General features: G+C 31.0%; 1 long non-coding RNA gene across 1 annotated transcript in view; it reads right to left on the reverse strand.

The window, feature by feature from the left end:
- Nucleotides 1–27,717, reverse strand: part of LOC136796719 (uncharacterized) — a 465,623-nt gene that overhangs the window by 60,323 nt on the left and 377,583 nt on the right. The window lies entirely within an intron of this gene.

Consider the following 27,717-nt stretch of genomic DNA (forward strand, 5'->3'; position numbering starts at 1 on the left):
ATCTACGAGCAGTTTCTTGTCGTTTCAGTCTTGTGTGTGGATTCCACGTAAGTCTCATGTCAAGATGGAGTCCTAAGTATCGAATCTGTTCAACAGGCATTAGTGGTGTATTGAGAAAGAATACTGTAGGACAGGAGGGTAGAGGTTTACGACGGAGAGTAAAGATTTTTAAAATTAAAATCAAAAGTTTTAACGTAAAAACCTTATTCCATTTCTGCGATTTCCATGGTAATGCGAAGACCACGGCATATACGACTACTGTAAAACATTGTTATATAATTATGTCTATCATGACATATCTGGCCTGTAATATGAAACTTCATTAACAGGTTTAACTATGGTATTTAAGTTTTGGTAATCCCATAACTCCCTGTACCTAATTCCATATAGAGAAGACGTTTTATACAGTCTAGTTATACTATAGTATCAGCACACAATTTCATATGGTATTAAATTCAGATAAATGAACACATTCAGATAAACAAACTGAACTCTTTTAAAATACATTATCTCAAGGAGTTAAGGTTTGTCATAAGTTTTGTTAAGCTAAATTAATGATTTTGTTCACTATGCGATATGTTGGGAACCATCGGCCCGGGAAACTTATATTATATCAGCTACCAGATCCGTCAAACCCGGCTTTGTCCTAACTTCATCTAATAAAGTTACAATGTAAGTACATAAGTACGAAAAATTAAAATATATTCTTCAATACATACGTTTTCTACTTATGTCCTGTTATATTTCTTTCCGTTCTTGAGGGTTAATCATTACAGGAAACCTTTTGGGTCATTAAAGTTGACGATGCCAATAAGCAAGGCCATAATTGGAGTCACTTACAGCCTGATTGAATATCAAAGGGATTTATAGAGAGAAATCGATACCGTTGTGTTTCGCCTAACAACCGTTCCTCGTTAAAATATTTAAACGTGTTTAATTCAGAATGTAGGTGGTTCCATATATTTAGAAAGTGACACCGAGTGGGCGATAAATTATTGTTGAATTAATTCACAATGATCCTTGTATTTATGAAAACTTTTGAAACCTTGCAACAAATATATCGATACATATTCCAATGTTGAAAACAGATATATATATATAATGATTTTGGTAATCAATATAAAAAAAATATATTGGTCATCAAAAGTCCAGAACAACATTTTTACGACCATTCTCTTAGCAGTGGATGAAAGCGATATTATTGAAATTTAAAATAATAGTAGTCTGACTTGATGGCAGTGTTGTTTCAATAGTTATCATGTAGTACTGTATAACGTGACTTATTACAGTAATAGACATGACTTTTTTTTTTGACCAAGACTCCCATTGGAGTCCTATATTGCCTAACCATGGTTGGGGGCCACAGTTTTTCATTTTGTGGGACCACCACTCAATGAAAAAAGTCAACACCCTAGGCCGGATTTGAACCGGCACCGCCAATAGACATCAAATTGGTAAGACGGTGTCTTAAACACTGAGCGGCCCATGACGTAAGTTCTCACGATTTCTATTTTTTATAACATCATTTTCAAGGGCTATAATAGCAATTTTCTCCCTTTAGTGTCACTACATGTCGAAGGTGTTAATTGTCAATCAGTAAAACTAAATATCGTTTGCGACTTGGCTCCGTCTATTCCAAATTCCTGGAAGTCTCTCTCCCTCTTTATCAACGCCATATCTTCTGATACCCCCTATCCCCTGGTTCAAACCCCATGTTTATATGGCACATATATATCATTTCATGTTATGTATAAGAGTAATTCTAGATTGTAGAGAGTAGTAGTCGAACAGAGATTGATCCTAGATCCTCTAGGAGAAAAGTTGTACACAGTAGTTTGTGAATAGTTATTGTAAGTAATATGTCATATTGAGTCTCGGTATCTATCTTTTTATGAATATAGCATATCTTATACTATCCTGCGGTCGCATTCTGAAACTCTGGATATTATCAACTGGAGTTGGTAACCAACTGACCACCACTCACACATAAGTATAGAAGCGATCAGTTTTTGTGATTTAATTACTCCGGTTACGTCAGCGTCAATAAGACACACTATAGTACTTGCATTGACAAATTAAATGCACCAACCAGTTTTTTTTAATTTCGAATGAAAAAGAGTTTTTTCTTTAACTTTAACAAGTTTGAAACTAAGTAACTTTTACATTATTCTCAAATTAAATTAATTAAATATAAAGCGATTCTTGCGCCCTAAAATTAATCCGGGACATGACCTCTCCAGCCCATAACCAAACCCCTTCTATGTATTCCACCAAAGTTCAGGGGTGCGCAGTTTGAGTGCAGAAAGCATCTGTAAGAATGAAGGCGTTCGGTTTCAATAATTAATATTTATTTTAATGCTGCAGAGTGAATTTTTTTTCTTTTATAAAGCTTCATCTGCACAAATGAAATAACGATCACTCTTGGACAACTATTTGAAAGCATCCTTCCAATTTGTTTCCATCGCCAGTTTGTATTTATATCTGAGTAAAAAGTATTTCCTTCATTTTTTATCTACGATTGATTTCATTTTTATCACTCAGGATAAACAAACGCTCATTAAGCTTCGCCAATTGAGGTAGTAAAATGTTTAGAGTGGAGAAGGTGGTCCGCCGAAATCGACGTTGGCTACAAATCACAGGTAATAGCTCACCTGTTACCTGTAGCAGTTCTCTCCTGAGGGTGGGGGGAGGGGGTCCAATCCCATCAGGCCGGCCAGGCAAATGGGACAGACCCCCTCCCTCAGGCTTAAGTTTAAAAAGGTTACTCATCCCTTGTTACCTGAATCGAATCTGTTTGCCCTGCCATTAACTGCCCTTTCTATTTACAATTCCATCCATAGCCCAATTACACTCCAGTGCTACTCTAATCTCCATAGGACCGGGGGTCACTTCCTAGGGGAAACACTTATCAAGAGTGGCTGACCAGTGAAAAGGGTGACTGTACTTGATAAATTCCGACCACTTGACGTTACAAAGTTTGATGGCCAAATATAGGGAGGGATATTTTCTCTTACTAAATTTCATTTTAACGATCAAAAATTTATTATACCATTTGTTAGTAGACGCATATTTACGGAAGAAAAATAAAATAAATATTTTTGTACAAATATTATGTGATGTACATTTTTCCATTCATCATTCGATATAAAACTTATTTTTTAGTCTGTTAGTAATCCCATCCGATCACCTTTAATTTCCTTCGTAAACCTTTACTCTCCTGCCCTACTATATATTTCTTTTAATATCCCACCAAAGCTTGTTGAACAGATTCGCTACTTAGGACTTCATCTTGAAATGAGACTTACTTGGAATCCTCAAACTAGACTGAAACGATAAAAAACTGATAGTACAACACCTTGACCAACGCTATAAACTACAGAAAACACACTATGATAATCAAACCAATTTGGATATGCGTAATTGAGGGGCGCCATCAAACCATCAAATTTCTCCTATATCCAATCCTATAACAGATAAAGACCTCAACCTCCTTTCATTCAAAACTCCTTACCCACCCAAATCCATTACTTAATCTCCCATTCTTTACAATCCCTCATAATTCATCGATGCGTCTGAGAAAGATGGCCACGGGTTTTTGTTTAAATTAAAGCAATGATTGAAGAACCAGCATTGGGTAGTTCCTTCCCAAGATTATCATGTGTTCTTATTGAATATGTTCCGGTTAACCTACGTCAACCGAAAGGTTGAATTGGAGGAGGCACCATCAAACATCATGGCATAATAGCCTACAGGATTTAGCAGCGCCCCATGTGGCCCACAGCCCAATCTCACCTCCTCCAGTACTCTCTGTGAAGAGAAGATCCCAGATTAAAGTGGGTGAGAGCCATCTTGTCTTTGGGTAGAAGCAGTGCATCATTTCTTTGTCTCTCAGATCAGAAATCTACCATGGGTGTGTAGAACTCTTGGAGTTGTCCTCAGAAGTAGAGAGGAGAGAGGCTTAGAGATCCAGAGGGAGGAAAGAAGAAGTAAGTCCACATGGCAATCATTAACATTCACCACTACATGGTAATCATCATCAACCACCTCATTATCTACAATTCCATAGCCCAGCATTCAAAATTTACTAACCATCTAAACATAAATGTTTTCTTTCGGCCACCCACTACACCATTTGTAACTTAAAAAATAGAATTTTATTTTTCATTTAACCATGTTCATCTTTCATTTATACAGTCCACTTCAACCCAACCAGCAAACCAAAAGTGAAGTATGTCCGGCAATTTGATTGAGGGCATACTTCATACAGAATATATATATTTTTTTATACAGTAGTAAATTTCAACAAATAACAAAAATAAAGTATTTGAAACTCCTCGATATCAGAATTATCACGCATATTCTTGTGCTCATAATCATCAGTAAACAGGAATTAAACATGGAATCCCTTTGAAAAGGGATTTAAAACGTGACATCCCATGGAGGGGGGAGGAGAGAGAGGCCCGTACAAAGCCGATCCACTATCCAATGTTTGACTTCGTTCCGACTAACTAGTCACTCTAACTAAGTTAATCCTTTTCATATGGCGCTGGTCCGATACTGTCCGGCTGGCTCTAACTCTAGCATCTCTACTCTTTGACTTTGGAGTTAGGGGGTCGATTCATTAGTGGGGCTATGGATGTTAACATTGTTGGAACGTTGCAAACACTGACGGGTGCGAAATGATCAATGGGTGATTGACTTAGTGCACTATATCCAAGCTTAATTATTTAATTGATTAAATTGACAACGTAAAACTCTCAAAGAGGTTTATTTTGAGATTTTGTGGCAATTGCATCCGTTTAGTATTTAGTTTCAGTTATTGGTTGGTTATAAGAGTAGGAAGTTGAGACACAATATTATTGAACTGACGTTAACTTTTATTCAATCCTACTGACCTTCCCCAATGTATAAAACGGAAGTTATGACCAGTATATGTCCTGTTTTCGTTCCTATATATATTGATAACTTTTTTCACGACTGTTGTATGTATACATTTATTTTTTTATTTTTGGTTGGTCTTGAGGATTGACAAGAACCCAAACAAAAACTATTTAATGAAAATGGATAACCTTAATTTGGTGAATAATACTTGAGGGAATTTAGCACAATTTCCCTAATATTTTATTCATATGGCGTTTGTCTGCCCTCCTTGATTTTTATTCGTATCCAGGAGAGTTGCTACAATTTGTTGAGAGTGAAACATTTTAAATTTTCTAATAATTTTACAAATTATTAGAAACTGAATTTCCAAATTATACTAAAAATTTTATAGTATTTAGGATTTTTACTTCACATACAAATTGATACTTGACAAAAAAAAATTTTTTTTTATTAAAATACATCTGTGAACTAAAATTTTCTTAACTTCAGAGTAACATATTAGTATTGATTTGATTACATAAGGGCGTGGGTCATTTGCAGATTACCTCTTTATTCTAACCATGAGTGGTCAAGTTTTCATTTCGTGAGACCACCTTAGAAATAAAAGTTGATCTCTCAGCTGACGCCGCTGCCGTTCAACAATGTTAAGAAGTTGCCAAGACCTACGCCTCAACTACAGACGGCCATCATATTTTCGGAAATATTTAGTACAAATTGATAAAAGTGATCTAATTTCGAGTATAAAAATATCATTCTGGTTTTCACAAAAGCAAACATTGAAAGTAAGAAATGAAGCTTTTAGTTATCATTCGATGTATACAATAAAAATTTGATTTACAAATGCTCATATTAAACTAATTAATCGAAAATAATAATAATTGAAACATATTTTATAAGGCAGATTTAGAAACCAGACAAGGTCAATCAATAAGTTTTATCATATTTTTTCATTCGTAAATCTTTTCGTTGCAATTATTTTCTTATTTAATTATATCTAAATAACTTCTACTACCTTCAAGATGGTGGCGAAATAAGATTAACATTTTTATCCTCTCTCAGGGGAGGCCAATTCCTCGGGGCCTCCAGGAAAGGAGCTCGGTAAACAAAGAACCCCTCTCCCCCCTCTCGAAGTATGAGGCGAAATGGGAAAGCTAAGCCAATTCTCAGCTGTCTGGAGCAACTGGATCGTTTGTCATCCGCTTGCTGGCACGAGATATGAGCTGTATCCAAGAGTTGGTTATCTTATTCATGGTCGGATTTCAACCTCGGTATGATTCCATGATCAGGGTGGAATCTAAAAATACCGAACTTTAAATTTTGTTCATAAAAGGATGGCTGAACCCCTTTTGGCCTGGAGGGGTATCACATTTCACCCTCGACCCACCCACGCTGTACTACCCACAAGTCAGTGTGGGGTGGTCAGCACGTGGTTTAATTTCTGGCTTTGTGGTCTGCAAACTTCCAGTTATAGGGAACCACTGTTTTATATTACAGAAACAGATAACGAAAAGGAGAGATGAAGACAAAATGCTCTGATGTGATAAAAAAATTTATAATTATAAGTTATATAACATTTATTATAAAAAAACTTTATAATAATTGTTACTTTTTTTAGTGGGGTTCATTTTTAAATAACAACATTAAACCTACATTCGACAAAAATAAAACATTATAAGAGTTAATTTTTTTTTTGTTAATTTTATTGGTAAAATTGTATTTTATAATTGTTTTTTATTTTTATTTCAACATTTTAATGACGTTTTGCTGAGCTTTTATTATTTCATTGTGATGTAATAGTAAACAGTTCGATTTGTTTTGGATGAGTTATAACAAAAACATCATGTTCATTAAGTTTAAATGTATAAAAATTAATAAAAAACAAAAATCTCTTTCTATATAGTTTTTAAGTAAAAAACTGGTCAGATTAGTTTTTGGGTCCCTCAAAACACTTAAATATAAATTTTTATAAAATTCAAAAATATTTTACTTCGCATCGTCAGACGGTCTAAATTATTTCAATAGTCATCCCATATCTTTCAAGATTCAGCAGTCTTAAGTTGCGATAAGGCCGACTGACAAAGTTAGACAAACTATTTTTTTTTTTTTTATGTATAAAAATAAAGCTAATATTCGTTTTTCGCTAAAAAAAAAATCTTTAGATACGAATTTTCGAAGTTATTAAAAAATAAAAATTATTTGCTCGAAATTTTCGCCAAACGGTGGCCTTCAAATTTTCGTCAGAAACATCAAACATTGCAGAAACTTCACATCAATCACAACACTAATTTAAAAGGGACTTTTAAGCCCTTGCACTTGCACGAAATAGTACAAATTCATAAACTAATCAGAACCGGAGATATAAAATGAAAGGTCCTGTGAAATTTTTCTTCATTTGAAACTGATTTTTCTTCCATATAAAGCCATAACAACTAAATTATATTAATATGACTTAGAAGTGTGTTCATTCAGTTTACCAACAATAATAGTTACGTTGGGTTTGGATAGCATTGTAAGGAGATATGAATTTATTTTGTGAACGCCAGACGTAAAGAGAAAAAATATTCCTCCAAAAATGAAGCCAAGGATTTCAAAAGATGCTGAAACCGAATCTGACATGATTTTCTCTATATAAAACTTTTTTTGTCTACTTTACAAAGAGTGACATTTAGTTATTATAATATTTTACCTACTTAAACTCATTAAATACGACTAATAATATTTGTTCTTATACTACATAGAAAAACAAATCTATTAGAATATAATAACCATGGAATCCAAAGCAAAGGTGGTATGCGAAAATATAAAGTAAGTCTAAAAATATTTTTTTTTCTCTGCTCCTATGCAGCATTAGCAAGAACCCTCGGAAGAATGTCTGATATTTTTTGATCTAGTATCATCAGAAATATTTTACTGAAATTGGTTATCCTACGTATTAAATGATAAACAAATAAAATGGCTTTATCTGATGAAGTTTGCTTTTTATAGGAACTAGAATAATTTTTTTGATTTGAAGTGTAATCAGTCCCATTTTCTGAATTGTTAGTAAATATTATTAAATTTAAATAACAAAATACACGAACATAAATAATATAATACAAATAAATTAAAAAAAGATACATGGTTTAATTCCAATCTGATCCGTCGAAATACATTTTTTTGCATCATTCTTGTCACTCTCTACAACAAATAAATACGTATTTTATATAATAAAAAAAATATTTGTCAATAAACAAACTTTGTAATAATTATTGTGCAGAACATTGAAAGCAAAAATCTTTAATTATTTTTTAATTCAATTGTAAGCCTTGATTAATTTGTATATATATATATATATATATCATCCTAGTTCCCAAATTATTGAGGGATCGCTTTGGCCCCTAGTTGGTTGAAGACAGAGTTCAATTTTTAACTTACTGGCCCGTATATTTCAATGGTTTGGGAACCAATAGTCTATAAAAATCAAAAATTGTTATCCTACTTACTGACATCATTAATTAATTACAAGTGTTTAATTTAATTTAGTAATTATTAGTTACATACTTGTATTTGTCAACTTGTTAAACTTGTAAGTTTTCATGATTGAAAAATTAGTTAAGGTGAAGTTCTGGCAATGGATTATTCGTACTGTAAATGTAATGCAAACCAGTTAATCGTAAAATGGATATATTTTTGATGATCAAACAAAGCAAGATAAAAAATAAAATATTTGGATAATATATTTAAAAATTAAAAATATGTAACAATCTTTCGTATGGCTATTCAGTCAAGGTTACTTTGAAAATAACTAAACCAAAAACAATTTTTTTAACATTTCCTAAGGGAAAGCTTCGAGAATAAAAGTTATATTATTAAAGCGGAATATCGGGTTAAAGAAACTGGAAGATTAAGGGATAATACTAACGTAACAAATCGCTAAGATCGTTGGAAAAGGGGGAAAAGAAGAAGGGGGGGGGAGTATTTGTCATGAGCTATTTCAATGTAACCAAAATCCTCTTTGAGAGACTTAATAAATTCCTTTATCCCCCTTCCCTTTTATCCCATCTCCCTTTTCATTATTGCTACGGCTTTTTGAAGTGTATACCTCAGCCGGGTTAAGGAGGAAAAGCTCTAGGAAATTATGATGAAGATTTCGGTGATCTGCATATTGCCGGGGCTCTAAGGAGGGGGAAGTGTTTGGCTAAATAGAAGGAGAAGGAAGTGGTGGGGGTGATATTTCGAGGAAGAGCCACCTCCAAGGCGACCCCTTTGATTTCCCTAAGGACGGGATAATCTCGCCTGGCGAATGGAGGAGAAGAAGGAAGAGGAGAAAAAAAGAAAATAAAATAAAAAAATAACAAGAGCTTGAATAAGACTGTCCTAACTTAATAGCAGGATTGTTACCAGCTTTCATCGCCCGATAATAAAAAATGGAAGAGTGAATGAAATAAGACAAAAAGAACACTATAACTTTTAAATGTGTCATCAAATATTTTTGAACTAACTACAAATAAAAATACAACTTCTTCTTTATATCTTGTTCGATGGAGTACACATAGCTCTATGATCCGTATGAGATTTTTTTGGTACAATCGGGAATTCAGAACCAAAGAACTTTCAACTTTCAATGACAGTATATATTCTTATAAATAAGTTCACAAGCTATAATTGTCCGACAAGAAATAAAATAATGTAATAATCGTTTATGGAAATTACGTAATTCAAAGTATATTTCCAGAATCACACCCCAAGATGGACATTCCTGGATTTAATATTTTTAAAATTCAATAATTGTACCGTTTTAGTTCCAATAAATTAATGTATTGTATTCAGTTATTATAAAATTAAATCATATTACAGTGACCAAACAGTTAAATTAACATCTTTTGTTTAAATATGATTTTTTTAAAAATAAATTATTTAGAGAAATAAAACTTTATTAACATTTGTGAGGCTGTCAAAATACAATTTACATGTTTCATTAAGCATTCCGTTGAAAGCAATATAATGAATCTATCCTTTATTAAGTTAATGTCTACTCAGAAGGTTTCCAATTTAGAAGATTTTTTATTTATTAAAATAAAAATTAATAGGTTTTTTAAAAAAAAATAAACTTTTCGATAATTAAAATTGAAACTTGGAAAATAAAATAAACTGACTGATGTAAATAGTTCTTTGGACATGACCTCGCTAGTACCTAGTCAATGTAGAGAAGGTAACAGTAACTGTTTATAATACGTTTGTAAAAATAAGTATAATGGACGGAGTTAGATAGCGGAAAAAGTGAAGCTAAAAAGGTGAGCCTGAATTCCAGGGGCGTGGCAAAGGAGTAGGGGAAGAGTACTAACCAGTCACTGGCTGCCTTCAGTTTTAGGTATGATGGCAATGGTAGAAGCTCCTATTAACCTCACTTAAACCTTCCTTTAATGGGAATAGCATTTTCGGATTCACTTTTTCTTTGAAGCAGACTAGGGTTGCGTCACTTCATTTAATCAAACGATATAAAAATAATTTATAAAACTGACTCACTGCGATTCTCGATGCTCACGTGATAAAATACTTTCAATGCGGTCAATTAATGATGCTGAAAGTTAAAAATAATTCTCCAGGAATATGCGACTAGTTGGACAGGCACTAACGAGCACACATTTTTTTATCTCTTAGATGTCAAAGAGATAATAAAAGAATAAAAAATAAACCGAGGAATCCGAATTCAAAATTGTTGAGCATGTTTCACAAAGTGCTCATTCATTCTACTAGAGTCCGGATCAGACCCTATGAAAGAGGCTTTACAAGGCTAGATTCTTGATTTCTTTTAGCTAGCTGGGTGATTGATTTGCTTAGGAACATCTACAGGGTCAATCAGAATGACAGAGATCATCTGAAAACCAGAATGACGTGACTGGCATAAATAATGAGGACTATCACACCTTAAAAGTATTCTGCACTATCAGGCACACTAAACTAGCGCTTTAAATGAGATATCAAACAGTAATGATCATGGGAAATGTCACTTTTGTTCCATACTAAATAGGAAGCTTGTTTGACTATTATTTTGATAGATGTCTGCAAGAATGAGGCGATATACGACATGAACGAAACACTCCACATTATCAAGAGATCAAGAGTTCCTCCAATTTAAATTATTACTTTTTTAAGAAATTTTTCCAATTTAAATTACAAATGTTTTTCGGTAGTCCATGAGTTCTACAATGATCTTGTATGATTCTTGGTTTTACTGTCATTCCCACTAACCATGTAGGAGTCCCTTTAAATTTCCTTTTTATGATAACTTCATTTCCATGGAAACCAAAACGTAAGGGTACTCACGCTAGTACATTTTCACAAATTACCTATTGAAACCAATAGAACTAGTAATGATAGAACCGTACTTTACTACTAGCAAGATCCTATGTACTGATTTACACCCATCTACACATAAATATACAACCAGCAATTACATAATTACAGCGGACAAAGACTTGAAGCTACTAGCATCCTTCTTTCTTCGTTTCCGACATGTACATAGATTTGACTCGTGTTGAAACAAACCTATTATTTCCTGAAGCAGTCATACAATATGCCGTGTCAACAAACTCCTAACAGGGACAAATTAATATTTGATTAACTCTACGAGTATCGTGGAATTGGGTTCATTTGGGGACCATGAACTATTTTTTCCCACTTTTGAACGCATAATTGAATAGGAAGTTTTACCTTGTTGTCCAAACGTTTTGGCTGTCTATAATGAATTATATCTTTTAGTTTGGTTTTCATTTTCTTTTCTTTTTTTTTTTTTTTTTACATCGCTCCGTTTTCTTTTTTCTTAGAGTATGAGCTTTTCGAAATAAATGATTTGTTTGCACATATATAGCTTAAAATGCAATCATACAGAATTTTTTTAAAATCTAACTAAGAGAAAATAAAGTGGACATAAATATTAAAAATTAAAAAGAGAAAGGATATTAATTAACCAAAAATATTATTTTAAAAATTATACTTTTTTTTTCTTTTTAGAAGGTTATTAACTGACCTAATACAATTTAAGAAAGATGATCAGCATGTCGGTCCTGAAGGTATTCAAATAGCGAAAAATATTTATCCGAAACTTATGCTTCGACCGAACAGCTTTTCCTATTATTGTACCTTTATTATCACAATTATGATTATCTTAAATTCTATACGGCCAACTCATAAGAAACGCAATATTATTTATTTTAGTTTTTCTTGGTTTTCTTCCTATCCTTTCGCACCTTTCACACCCGGTATCCGCATTCTTTTGTAACTTTTGTAATAGTCGGAATCGACTAATAGTTTTCTGTATTTACAAATAAACACAGTTATTTCCATCTTAGATTCCTACTTACACTGGACCAGGTCTGTATAGCACGAGTTGAATAAAATCATTTGTTAATAAAAGCCATGAACATTATTTTTGAGTTCGGAGGAGTACATTAGTATTGGGTTTAATTTTAGTGGAAATAAATCCCACCAAATCACATTTACCCTTCGTCGTCAACCAATGACCTCTTGTCCAACAGTATCTTTTAATAATACCCCACTTATCCCTGTCGAACAGATCCGTTACTTAGGACTACATTTCGATAAACGACTGACTTGGAATCCTCAACACTGAGACTGGAAAGGCAGGAAACTGCTCGTCGATTCCGACTATTACAACATTTACTAGACAAACAGTCTAAATTGCCAATCCATTACAAAAGACTGATCTACATGACTATTATAAGGCCTATCTGGACATACGGAGTTGAGCTTTGGGGCTCCACTAAACCATCAAATTCCTCCCGAATCCAATCCTTACAGTCCAAAATCCTTCGTAAAATCCTCAATTCTCCTTACTTTGTCACAAATCAAGTTATCCATTATGAACTCAATGTCCCATATGTTGCCGATTTGGCCAAAACCAGGGACAAATTAATTAAACCTTCCCTTCCCAACCACCCAAATCCACTTGTTTCTAACCTGGCTTCTCCTTAATTACCTAATAATCCTCCTAGGCGTCTGAAAAGAAGATGGCCTCGGGATCTTCTCTTCTAGAAACGTTATTGGAGTTCTATCAATGGGTAGATTCTCCACATGTTTGTATCATGTCACTATCTCACCTACAGCAAATTTACTTGTTGTATATATGTTATACAGTTGTAAATAACAATAAATAAATGATTAAAAAAAAATTAGGGGAAAAATACTGAAGACATCTTATAGCTATTCTACATTAGGAAAGAGTAAAATATGTGTATCCATTTTATTTTTCATTTTTTAGAAGTGAGGGGGTGGGAGGCACGCACTTTAGGGTAGGATCCTTGCGCTGAAAACTCGGTGGTCTTCTAATATTACTCCATTGAGACAACTATACACCGAGCCAACTGAATCCTCTTTAAGCGAGTTAACACTTAACATTTAATTACCCCTCTGTCGGATTCGAGACGAAGATAAAGGAATCGATTTGTGTGGATCGCTCCAACCAAGCCTCAGCTATAAATAACTTGGCGACGACTTGGGCCGGTCGAAGGCGGGCAATGACAATCTTTATTTATATCCTTTATAAATCACGTGAGAACGGAGCAGCCAACCAACAAGAGGCCCTCTTCCACTCAATCAATTAGAAAGCCCGGGAGGAATAATCCTTCCTTCCATTTCCTCCAGAACTGGAACAATAATAACACATTGCCACTTATATTAATCCTAATGCATCGTAAATTATCTTTAACATAACATTTTTATTCAACAATGCTGATAAGACTACTTCAGTAATGTATCCAGCACCACTGGCTCTTTCAGAATGTTTTGATAACAATCTAATTCGTAAAGATATGAAGAATATATTCTAATATGACTGGTGATAAATTCTACATAAAGAAGTGCTTCCCAACCAATACAAGTCTGGTTGTGTCGTTCATTCCCACTCCCGACTTGAGACAAAGGGGGATCAGATTCGGAAAATATTTGAACATTAGGTTGCTTTAAAGTTTATATTGTGTCACTTTTATTGCACACATAATGCTTCACTATTGCTATGTTAGAGGATATATACAGATTTAATGAACACAATTGATTTATATTATTGTATATAGTTAAATTAAACATATAATTTATTTTTATATTTGGTAACATAGAATGAACTATCTATTATATAACGCAATTTTATTATCTATCATATTTTCATGTATATACTCCATGACATATAAATAGTTACTAATTAAATAGAATAACACTAACTTCCCTATATCATTGCTAATACTGCTTCGATATCGGTGATTTTTTTTTATTATGCAAGGCAATTTTATTATCCAAGGTATTTTTATGTATACAGTACTTAAAATATAAATATTTTTTAGTTTAGACTAACTCTTACTAGAGGAGAAGATTTTTTTTGACTGACGCCTAGGAGGATTATCATGCCAAATCGGTAACATGGAACATCGAGGGTTTGATAGGTGACTTGGTTTGTGACAAAGTAAGGAGTATTAAGGATTTTGGATTGTAAGGATTGGATACAAGAGGAATTCAATGGTTTTGTGGAGGCCCTAAGCTCAACTCCGTAAGTCCTTACAGTAATATAAATGAGTCTTTTGTAATTAGTTGGAAGTTGAAGGCGTTTGTCAGGTAAATGTTGTAATAGTCGGAAACGACGAGTACCTTCCTGTATTTTCAGTCTTGTGTGAGGATTGTAGTCAGACGTTCGTCCAGATGTAGTCCTAGGTAATGAAGCGGGTGTCATTGTATATATTATACCGTGGGACAGGAAGTCATCCTATTCAAAATAAAATCAATTTTTTTTTGCCAGATTTACTGCTGTAGCAAAACAGTGTATGCATAGATGAAATGAGGATTGTATAAAAATAACTTATACTCGAATTTCCCACTTTGGTCTCGTAGGGAACGAGATTGTTGGGGTAAAGCTGACGGGAGGAGTGACGCCTACTTAACTTTATTTCAAAGAAATCTCCTCCCTCCCCCCTCTTCCTTGCCTAAAGCTCTTTATTCTCTCATTAGAAATTAATCTTGTTTACCCCATTCTGCATTCATCAACCGGGATTAAATAATTTTGCTAGTCTTTCCCCTGGAATAAAGTTCCCCGCAACCAAAGTCTCGAGCAAAGCCTTCACTGGTTATCACCGTCTGAGCGGAATCTCGAAGTTGAATATTCAAAGGGTTCTATAAAGGACTTAATAAATCGTTCCAACTTAAGTGCCCTTTATCCTAATCAGGCTTAGCTGTTTATTTGAATAATTAATAAATATGTGGTTTGGACCTCTAAAAATATGGAAAGAAAGTTTTTAGTAAAGAGCTATTAATTCGTTATAATTATATGGAAGTCAGTAAAAAACAATATAAGTCGAAAAATAGAATATTTCAAGTGATATATAATCAATATTATAATGTGTACAGCTACAACCTATGAAGGGTCGCGAGTATTCAGTACTTGGTAAGGAAGGACTGTTTTTAGAACAACTGTTCTACAAGGAGCTGATTTTTTCAAGATTACGTTCAACCGCTAGATTTTCCCAAACTAAAGGTACCCACTGTATGAGGCTAGGTGTACCCCAGAATGGCTACAGAACCCACAGAGCTAAATACAAAAGATAATAAGCATCTGCCACAGGCGGATTCGAACTCGTGCTCTTGGAGTTTGCAGTACAGTGCCTCACCACTGATTTTGAAATTCTAACTTACAAACATTAGCGTCCACACTTGATATTTCTTATAAATGTTTTTTTTTCTTTATGTATTAGGTATTTTTGTGGAAAATCCTTTCTATTAACATCATTATTACGTAAATTTTTACATTATCGTTTTAGTGCTCAATAATCAATAATCTGAGATAAGTGTTCCACTTTATAAAACAAATAACATTGTTTAAGCATGAGTATTGCTTTTTAAATACACAGTAACGTTTTTTTAATCATCAGTCATAATTATAATAACATATCCATAATTTTATAATTCGTCCTTAATTAAAATATATAAATTATAAGTCATGAGCCTTACAAATAATAGTTAAAAAGTTTTGGTTTTTTTTACCACTTATCATGATAATTTAAAATTTGAATTTTGAACAAAAAATAAAAATTGAAATATTTCTAGTTAAACATAAAAGACACAATTAGGATAGAAACGAGATGAAATGTAACTAACAAAACAGACAGCAATCAATGCAATGATAATTAAAACATAAGAGAGAATTTAAAAAAAAATTAAAAATACGTTATATTAACAAAAAGAAAATATTCAACGAATGTTGATGCCACAGAGTTGACAAAAAATGTTAAATAACCATGATTTTAATTTTAAAGAAGAATAAATAAGAGGGATGTAAAAATTAGAAAATATTTTTTATTTTTTTCCAAGGTTGGTCTTAAATATGTTATTATTATTTTTTTTGTTTTAAACACACAAGGTATATTTATTTATTTTATATAAAACCTTTATTCATACTATGTCTTTATGTTTTATAACACATAAAATTATGTAGATAGAATACATAAATACTTTGATGTAATCAGTTAGTATTATTTATTTTTTTAGATAAAGTATCAGGAAAAAATGTTCTATAAAAGATATTTCCTTTTATTACAACATATTTGTTATGTTTGTAATATAATTCTATTTTACGTAATACCAGCACATTTTGAGATATAGGGGTAATGTTCTACTTGGATGCATCTTTTTAATCTAAAGAACCCCTTAACACATATTATCATATCATCAGAAATAATTACAACTTTTGATATGAAATAAATCTAGTTCGAATTTCTCGAAGCATAAAAGAAAGTGACGTGTGTTGTTCGCGGTTCTATTACTGACTCTCTCGAGTGTTGAAAAGCGTCAATGATTGATGCAAAACAACTTACATGACCTAACTCACAAAGAGGATTCATTAAGGGCTGCTAAAGCTAGAATGACATGAGGCAACTTTAAGGGCAACAAGTCAATTACTTAGCCAAAGGAGGGTGACAGCCTCACGTGGTACCTTCATAGAATAAGGATCAGGTGTCCTTAGAAAGGATCGGGTACCCAACTAAGAAGAAAAATGAGATGTCAACTGCCTAATCTCAAAAATGTAAAATCCAAGTTTAGCATAAATGTAAAAAGTCCTGAATTTCAAAAATGACAATCGTATTTTCATTTAAAATTGTATTTATAATAACAAACATTTATGATAATTTTTATCATAATAACAAGCATTTATGATAATTGTTTATTTTTAAGTTTTATTTATTAATAAGTATTACATTCTGTCTCAACGTTGTTGGGCACAAGTAATAGTGATATCTGATTACATTGATACTAAAATAAAATAACATAAGAATGAAAAAAATAAAATAAAATCTCTCTGTAAATATAATTGTTTATTAAAATCGCAAAATGTTCGTTTATGAAAAACAGTATCTCGGAAACGAATTAGTCAGCTCATCGTTATATAATAGTAAAAAATTGGGAGTTTATAAACTGTATCGAAGAAACTTAGACGTTAAAGTAAGCACCAATCAAATGATTTAAGTTTAAACTCAGCTCTGTTTTATAATGTAGCTTATATAGTATTAGTTTATAAATATAAGTATGCACACTACAAATTACAAACACTTATACTTTTGTTTTAAGACGAGGACGACAATTAGTGATATAGAAAATATTAGTAATATTCTAGAAGACCAGAACCGTCAAGGGTTCAATAGATTGTAATATAGTGAATACAATTTAGTTGTATTACACGGGTTGACCCATTAATTCATAGTTTACGCCATCAAATTGTTTTTACAATTAACTCCTAAAAATATCTTAATAAAAAAATAAATTACTAAAATAATATTATACCATTGCTTATGTATAATTCCTATCTTTTTCGACATTTTATAAACAAATATTTAAATTAATAGTGAACTGAATAGTTTTTTTATTATTTTTTTTTTTTTTTATCAAAAATCTATATATTCACTTTTGCAATATTATTACAAAAATTTATTATGGTAGCATCAATTTTTATTGTAGGTGGCCAGAAAAAAATCAGTATTACAAAGTCAAATAACAATTAAACGTAATTAAATGAATGGATTTCGCATTTTTTATTTATTTTATTGGAAAAAGCCCTTGACCTATTCTATTATTCTTAACTTTTTGGGAGGGCTTTTTAACAACTGTTAAATAGGTACTGTTTTATGTTTTCTTTTTTTTTGCACATTTATATTTTTATTTATTTTTGTAGTAAATTGCTACATATAGAATTTACCTTAAACATCAGAATTTTCTTCTAGATATTTCGAGATTTGAATTTTTTTTTATGGAACAATTAGAATTGTTTAAAGGTCATTTTACTGTATTTTTTTTTCCATATCTTCAACTTAAAGTAGCATTGCTCATGCCAGTAAAATTGTGCCAAATACAACTTACAAAATCACTTACACAAAAAAAAAAAAAATATATATATTATGAGATAATAGTAATAATACAATTAAAAAATTAAAATTACAAAGTTATAATTTGGAGAGGGAGCAATGGGCTTTTAAAAATTTAAATATCAATGCGACTTGCGAGGTAAGAGCTTCAAATAAAATTGGGGTCAGTCATTCTGCTTAATGTTGGTAAGTAGTAAGGGTATACTTCAAAAATATTTTTAATCGTGAGAGTGGACTGGCAATATTGGCAGGTAGGAGGTGGCAGATTTCTAATCAGGTGAGAATGCGTGATCATAGTGTGCCCTATTCTTAAGCGGGTTAGAGCAACTCCCTGCGGTAGGATATAGGTCCATCGTTTTACTAATCTTTTAATTTTTTCGGAGAGCTTCCATTTGACATGTCCTGCTATCTTTCCGATATTTTTATTTTAAGACGTCTACTGAGTTCTGATGGGATAAGAACGTTGGTGCCTTGGCCATTAACATTTGTTTATTTACTCAGGTCGTATTCTTCGGTTCTATTATACCTATAATATATAAATTAATATTTAAAAATTTGTATTACTACTAAGATTGTACAAATTAAAACGTTTTTTATTCATATTTGGGTGAAATTTATTTAAATAAATTAAGGCAAAATTTTTAATTATTATATTTTTAGCCTTCATATAAAAGATTTTTTTAAAGATTAGATATTTAACAGCCGTGATTTAATTCTTTATTTTTTTCCACAGCTTAGTTTATAGAAATAAGAATAGTTTAAAACAAAAAAAAAGCTGTAAGTTCCAGAAGGGGAGATCAATTATTAGAGGTGTAGGGGGGACCCGGAAGGGTTGCCTATTGCAATTATTGTTCGGTGCGAGGCAATTTACCGCTGTTTCCATCTGCAGGAGCTAACTTCGCTAACTAGTTCATCAGGTCTCTCTTTTCGTCCGGTCCTCTGCCCCCAACCCAAGGGTGGTTATTTTATCATCCCTCCATTTAGTTTATTCCCTTTGGCAGTTCTAAACTTTGTTCATCTGAATTATTTCTGGAATACAATACAATAATTGAGGAGCTCCAAATTAAAACACATGTCCAGTTTAAAGTTTAAGGAAATCGTTAAAAACTTAAAGTTAGCTAAGGAAATTAAATTTCAATTAAAAAAAAGGTAAATTAAAATATATATATTATTTTCCATAAATTCATATTTTTAATATTACTATATCCTCCTACTACTTTTATCTTCTTATAATACCCTCTACATTTTCTTCCCATACTATATACGTATCTATACTATTTTATTTAGTTGTATAGTTATTTATGTGCCTATTTTCTTGTTATTTTATTTTTAATTTTCTTTATTATTGTTGTTATCTTGTTTTATTTACTATGTCCTGATTTAATACTTCACTTGTTCGTTATATACTTATTATTTTTTTCTCTTAGAGTAGACAGTATTCGGAGGGGAGCGGGGGAAGTAATGGTGTAGCTTAATTTCTTTATATTTTATAGAAAGGTGACATGTCACATTTTTGTTTTCTTTTTATCAATTAAAAGTAGTATCAAATTTTGTAGTTGCCCGGTGTTAGGGTATTTAAACAACCAGAAAAATTAATTTATAGTTATTAAAAAGAATAAAATAAAAACGAAAAATTAATTAAATAAAGATGTGAATTTTATCTTGTTTCTAAATTCAGGTAGATTAACATTGCAATATTTTTTTATACGTTAGTCCTCAAGAATTATTTTAAAATATTTAAATTGAATAGAATTTTTGACTTAATTTTTTTTTTTAATTTTGTTAAACAAGGATATAGATAATTAATATCAAGGTTATACTTTGATTTGTATGATATTTAGGAAATTTTAAAGTTATGGTGCAACCAATATCCCATGATTAATTTTGATCTTGAACATGATCATTTATTACTTAAATAATGCTTTTTTATTATAGGGACAAATCTTACAAGAATTTTTTTATTTTTTATTATACGTATTCTACAGATTATAGCTTAGACTGCAGTTACGTTTCCACAATTCTACTATATTTGGGAAAGTCTGTGGAAGGACCACTGTAAGGAAAGAAACCACTATTTACGGTAATATTTTGGAAAACGTCTTTTCAAAAAAAATCAAAACAATTTTTTGTTCTAAATCGCTTCAGTATTGAAGCAAAACAGTGACTTGAACTATGCATTACAAATATTGGATGTTAAAATATCAGGTCTAGTAAACTTCATATCTTGATTGAATAGATTATTTTTAAAAAAAATAGTATGATTCCAAATTGACGAAATTATTCGACATTGACTAAAGGCAATTTATTCCACAACAAAAATTAAAGTTGATCATATAGAAACTAAATCACACAACTGTAATAACGAGGTATTGATATTAACTGATATGACTTATATTGAACTGTTGATGCGGGAAGTGGTATTTATAGTCTGCATCAAACTTGCAGATATTTAATTAAATATTTATTTAAAAAATATAACTTCTTTAGATTCTTTATATACACTTTATTTTTATTTAACATTTCAATCGAGGAAAAACAGAAGGTAAAAAGGAAACTTTAATTTGAAATTAGAGTATTAAATTATTCAAATAGATTAATAAAAATATATAATGTATTAGTGAATCGATTTGTACATTTGTTTTTTATAGTTTTATTTTTTATAAATAATTTGCCATAAGGCACAACATTTTATATTACATTTATGTGATTTGAATTTCCTTCTACTTTGTTTTTTACAAATTTATGGTTTTCTAACTGTAGACAAATTTTTAAAATCTACAAAATAAAAAAAATTAATATATGATAAAATAATGGAAAATAAATTTTAAATGATAGAGAAAGTAACAAATAATACACTTTGTAAAAAATAACATATATATTGTAAGCAAGTTATATATATATATTTATAAAATTTAAGTAATTAGTTTTGTTTATGTATTGTCTAATAATGTGTTTGGTCCGTTTGTGGGTGTAGCTTGTTAGTAATATATAGTCATAATTTCTTATTTTTTTGTATAGAGGTTTTGTCGGATATAGTAGTAAGAGAAACGTTTTGTGTCAGTATGGAACTCTTTAATCATCGAGAACTATCAGATAGACAACATATTTGAAATTTTAGTGTTGAACTATTCTTATACATATCTTTTAAATGACCTCTAATTTTCTGCAATTTGAGTCACATATGTATCTTAAGAAAGAAATGGAGTAGTTTATTATAAACTTGTACCTAATTGCCAGTAAATGAAGTTTTTAAACTTGGTTATATTTTGGTGTGTGTCGGCACAAATTTTGCAGAAATGTAACGTTGAGATAAAAGATCAAAAGAAGTTGTTTCTTAAAATTAATCACCAAATCTCAAACAAGAACGTAATATATAATATATTAATAAACTAATTAAATATTTATAATTTAAAAATTTAAAATCTATACTACTACCATATGAAGGTACACGGGCTCATTAATGAAGTACTGTTTCTTGAAAAACGATTGTACAAGGAGGTGATTTCTCCAAGAGAGAGAAATGCTTTATTCATTCATGCTGACCAAATACATCGGGTTGCTTCATTACACAGCTTACGAATCAATCCGTGATTGGACATATATAAATTACAGATTTTTACATAATATAATAAAAAAGAAAGAGAATATTTTTTTTTTCCCACAGTTTTCCTTTACAATTAATTCCAGCCTACACTCTAAATACAAATATTTCAATTTATTCCCTTTTTTGTCCCTTCCATTTCACAATTTTTATTTCATTTGATTGACAATTCACTCTCCCGTATTCCCCCTCTCAGATCCTCCTCAGTGGCCCACTAAACAAATTCACTATTAGACAGCGATGCGAGATCAAACCAGAGAAATACTAGTCATAGCAGTAGATCAGTCTACAGTAAAAACGAACAAATAAATACATTTTACCAAAACAAAACTAATGCATAGATTTAAACGAAAATATTATAAAAAAAATAAGTCAAAAAAATAAATAAGTTAAAACACACAAACCGACAGGTCCACCTACTAAAATAATAGGATCTTTGTATTATAAATATTTGGTTATAATATATACATCACCTGAGAAACATAAATAATGAAATGCGCGTAGGGTAAGGTTTAAAACTCCAGGCGAAATAAAAAAAAAATCCATTATACATTCACAAATATATAAGAAGATAAAATAGCAGGAAATCCCACAAGGATATTAGAACTGCTTTAATGCTTTTGAGATCTAATCTCTCCCAAAGAACAAAGCCAGGAAAGACTCGCGGTTTACATGTGGATAGGATGCACTCTAATTAGACCGAAAGCTAGCTGGAGAACAACTATTTCATCAGAAGCAAAAAGGTTTTGACTCAACTGGAATGATTTATCCACAACAAAAGAAAGCAAGTGAAGTGCTCAGTCAAATTTAAAAGTAGTTTTAATGAGAAATATTAATTATAATTATAACTAATACTTATTTAAAAATAAATATGGAAAGAAATTCATTACTGAGTGTAGCTTTCTAATTTTCATCCAATATTATTTCATAAGACTGCGGTTTTTAAATTGATTTCAGTTTCATAAATCATACATAAAACTTGCTTAGAGGTGGCACTTGCATAATCTAGGTCTGTACAGATGTTTTGAGCGATGTAGAAAAGTAACATGCAATACACGTTATGGAAAACAACAGAAAAAAAATATAGGATGCTGCCAGATCTTTTTATTTTATTTTTAACTTTAAAATTTACTCCTAATCAAAATTGACGAGTCAGTCAAGTATAGTTAGGGAGAATACAAAATTATGCTTGTTTCAAAATGTTAAAAAAATATAATTTTTCCTTAGTGCTCGATATCGTTAATACTACCAACAACACTAAGAAATAACATAATTTAAAGAAGAGTAAATATACTGAAATTTGAGCCACAATTTTTGATTTCTTTAATGAAAACTATGTATAATTCCTATTCAAAACTGATGAGTCTATCAAGTATAGGTTGGGTGAATAAAAAATGGCGGCTGTTTCAAAACCTTAAAAAACATTAATTTTTCATTCGGAGCTCTATATCTTATAAACTACCAACAACACTAGAAAATCTAAAAGAAAATTATTTAAAGAAGAGTAAATTTTCTGAAATATGAGCCCTAATAGAGCTATTTACCTCTAATAGCTCTCGAGATATAGCTTTTTAAAAATCAACATTTCTTAAAAATCTGCTGAAAGATTAGTAGTTAGTTAATTTTGAGAAATCTACATCTCAAGAACTATGTGACGTATAAATGTCTATTAGCACTCAAAATAAAGCTAGTTTAATGGACTATAAAGTAATTTATGACCTTTACTTTTGTAGGAATAGTAGTTTTCATGATATTTCCTAAAATAAATTGACTTATAGTTGTTCGGAAAATAAGTTTGAATTTTGAAAAACTTTATTTCAAAAACCATAGGATGTACAGATCTCTGGTAGCACTGAAATTAAAGCTAGTTAAATTTACTATAAAATAGTTTTTAACGTTTATCTTTGTAGGAGAAGTAGTTTTTATGATATTCGCATATGAATATAAATTCGGCAAACGAAAATTTGTCCGAACAACTATAAATCAATTTATTTTAGCAAATATTATGAAACTGTGTATGTCTACTCTTACGACGATAAACGTATTTAACTACTTCATTGCTCATTAAACTAGCTTTAATTTGAGTGCTAACAGACATCTGTACGTCAAATGATTTTTGAGATATAGATATTTCAAAATAAATTCACTAACTACTGATATTTCAGTACGTTCTGTACAACATTTTTATAAAATATTGCTTTTTAAAAAGTCCAGAACTATTGAACGTAAATAGCTCTATTAGGGCTTACAGTTTAGCAAATTTACTCTATTTTAAATGATTCTCTCTGAGATTTTCTCTTGTTGTTGGTAGTTTTAAGGATATAGAGCTCCGAATGAAAAATTAATTATTTTTAACGTTTTTTAAAAAATATCCATTTTTTATTCCCCCAACGTATACTTGGCAGACTCATCAATTTTGACTAGTTTTCATTAAAGTAATCAAAAATTGGTGTGAAATAACTGACTTTTTTCTCCTCTTGGGCTCTTGTACTATATATTTAGTCTTCCTTAAGAGATGGTCTATTAGGTTTTCTGGTGTTGTTTTAACCATATGGAACTCTGAATGAATATTTTTTTTAATATTTTGAAACAGCCACCACTTTTATTCTCTCTAACTATACTTGGCAGACTGGTAAAAACCTCAAGAAAAATTCTTCGGAACAAGGAGCTAAAATTTAACAATAAGAGCCATTAGTAAGATTTTTGAGATCGGAGATTGCAATTGATAAATTTAAAGATCTTCAGCATAGGCAAACGGAATGGAAAAATATTTATATGTGTTTCAACAACATAGCAATTCCAGAAAACGTTTTATGAAAAAAAAAATACTGGAGAGGAACGAAATAGGATATAGCTCTACAGCCATCATATTACGTAGATATTACAGTTCGTTCCGCCCCAAGCAGTCAGTCAGGATTTCTATTTCGCAGGATAAATATTATATCTGATAGATGGGCCGCGTAGATTTTTTATAACTAAAAATGCAATATTTTATAGTGGATATTTTGGAAATAATAATACAGGGAATAAGTATTAAATTTGTATTTTTATTAGAAGAGAAGATGGTTGGAGTGCGGTCAAAAATAACACAAATAAGTTGAAAAAACAAATTTAATAGTACCAATGTTTCGGCCAAAATTTTAGCAGGGCTAAGAACGAAGATCAAGAAAACCAATGAATAAGAAAAAAAACAGAATAATTAAAGTAATTAATTGTATAGAATGAAAATTAATAAAAATAAAGAAATAAGAGCAGTGAAAAATAAAATATATATATATAAGTAATCAAATATTTAAGTAACATAATTTTGTTCACTAAATATTATCATTATCGTATTTTTTAACCAGTTCTTTTGTCTAATTTAACTTTATATAATGTTTCTTTATTTTATATTCATATTTATTTGTTTCTTTGCATTATATAACTTCATTTTTGAATTTCCTTAATTATGCTATTTTACTTTAATATTTAATTACCTCATAAACGTTTTATTTTCCACAATTTTCACTGCTTTATTTTTATTAATTTTCATTCTGTACAATTATTTACTTTAATTATTATGTATATTTTTTTATTTATAGGTTTTTATCTTGTTCTTAGCCCTGATGAAGCCTGGAAATTCGGGCCGAAACGTTAGCAATATTAAATAGGTTTTTATCTATTCAAAAATATTAACTAAAAAAATAAATTACCGAAGCTTCCTCTTCGTAAAGGGATAAACAAATAAATTATTTCCTCACAATTGAAAATTTTCACTTAGGTTTTACGTTTTAAATATATATAAAAAATATATGGTTCTGCGTTTATTTGTCTGTAATTAAATATTTGTTGATTTAAAAAAAAATCTTTTAGTCAAAGTCAAAACTTTATAACTTGAAATTAGAAAATCAATATTTCAAAGTCGACTTTGTTTTCTGATGATGTATTTATAAATAATTTTTATATTTATTTATTTAGTGAAATTTAGAACTGTTTTTACATAAAAATACATCAAGTAAATGCGATGTTTGATTACAATGGTATTGTACATATATTTTTACATTAGAAGGTCTCGAGGCCATCTTCTTTTCAAGCACCTCAGAGCATCGTCAGGAATAGGAAGACGAAGGAAGGTTAGAAACTAGTGGTTAAGGGTAGTTAGAGAGTTTATATCTGGTGCGGGCTAGATGGGTTACACATGAAAGATCTTTATGGATGATTTTATTATATAATAAACAAGGAGCATTGAGGATTTTAAGAAAGATTTCGAATTATAAGTAGATACCTTATAATTATATATTAGATACCAGAGTAATTCAAAGAGTTAATGGAGCCCCAATGATCAACGTATTTCCAGATGTGCCTTATGGATTGGAAGTTTAGGCTGTTTGTCTAGTAAGTGCTGTAATAGTCGGACTCGACGTGCAGTTTCCTGTCTTTTCAGTCTTGTGTGAGGATTCCAGGTTAATCGTTTGTCCAGATGTAGTCCAAGGTAGCGGATCTTTTCTATAGGGGTAAGAGGTGTATTATAAAAGGATACTGTAGGGGAGTCAGTAGGTTTGCGACAAAGGGTAAAAGTTTTTTTGATAAGATTTATTTTAATCCTTCAATTTCGACACTATTAAAGTAAGTATAATATAAAAAAAAAGAAAAAAGAAGTGAAATCCATCCGCGGGGTATCTACGAATTTTTCCTGAGTCTACGACGTTAATTTTCTAATAATTTGGCACAGTCACAGGTTAACCCAGAATATTCCTCAGGATACGACGTACTGTCCAAAAGTATTTAAATTTGAATCCTTTTATAAATTGTGTCATTCAAAACAATCTCATGAATGATTTATTTATTTTCGTGTTAAATAGTATATAATTGAATTATTGTTTTTTTTCGGACCTTTGTTTCTCTCAATGCTCTATTTTCCATATTGTTTTTGGTTGTATGATTATTGCTTATTTTGTTGTACCATACTCTATTGATAAATCTATTAGTGTAAAAATTTTCTTTTAATATATTGTATACTTTTGTCTTAATTTGCTTCATGTATATGTTATTTGTTAAGTTAATTGCTCTATGTATAAAATAGTTCACTTTTTGATAATTTGGGTAATATGAAAAATAATATATTACTTGTATTGCATTTTTGGGTCCATTTAGTGGTTATTTTGTCACTTTCTAAAATAATATCCATATCTAAAAATCTCATGTTTTTATGTTGAGGACTTTCTACAGTGAATTTTATTCTTTTGTGGAATTAAATATATCGTATCATAAAATCATCTTTTCTATGGGTGTCCGCTAATAAGATGTTTCATTATATTAATAATTGACATAATTAACGTTTAAACAAATCGAACTATGGAGTCTGTGAAGTATTATAGCTGTAGAATCTATGACGTAATAAAGCTCAGTTGCGAACTCGGCCGAAGGCACGTCCCACTCTCCACAATCCCTCCCTTAACTCCCCCCAACCACTCATACCGCTGTTTACTTGCGGATACAGTTTTAGTCCTTCCTCTTGTTTTCCGTCAGAGGAGATGTTTGGATTATATTTTTCTGCTTTTTCTCGAATGTTGTTCGACCCTAACACTGGAGAGGTCGTCAAACTGGACCCGTCTGAGGTAAGCGGTAAATCCACAGAGATAAATTGGTAATTAACATTTTATTTTTTAGCTGTTGTTATCCTCATTAAAAGCTCAAAATTATCTCTAAATTCCATATAAATCTTTTTAATTATCCTTATCCTTTGGTTCTATCCTTACACTGTTCCACCTATCTCTACAATCCACCTCGTAGGTTGAAACGGCTGTGACTCAGTTCTCTTCTAGACTTCGAGGTGTGCACATCGCGGTCTGCGCTTGTGAT

Source organism: Halyomorpha halys, unplaced genomic scaffold (assembly GCF_000696795.3).
Source record: "Halyomorpha halys isolate HHAL.00 unplaced genomic scaffold, Hhal_1.1 Scaffold872.1, whole genome shotgun sequence".
NCBI lineage: Eukaryota > Metazoa > Arthropoda > Insecta > Hemiptera > Pentatomidae > Halyomorpha > Halyomorpha halys.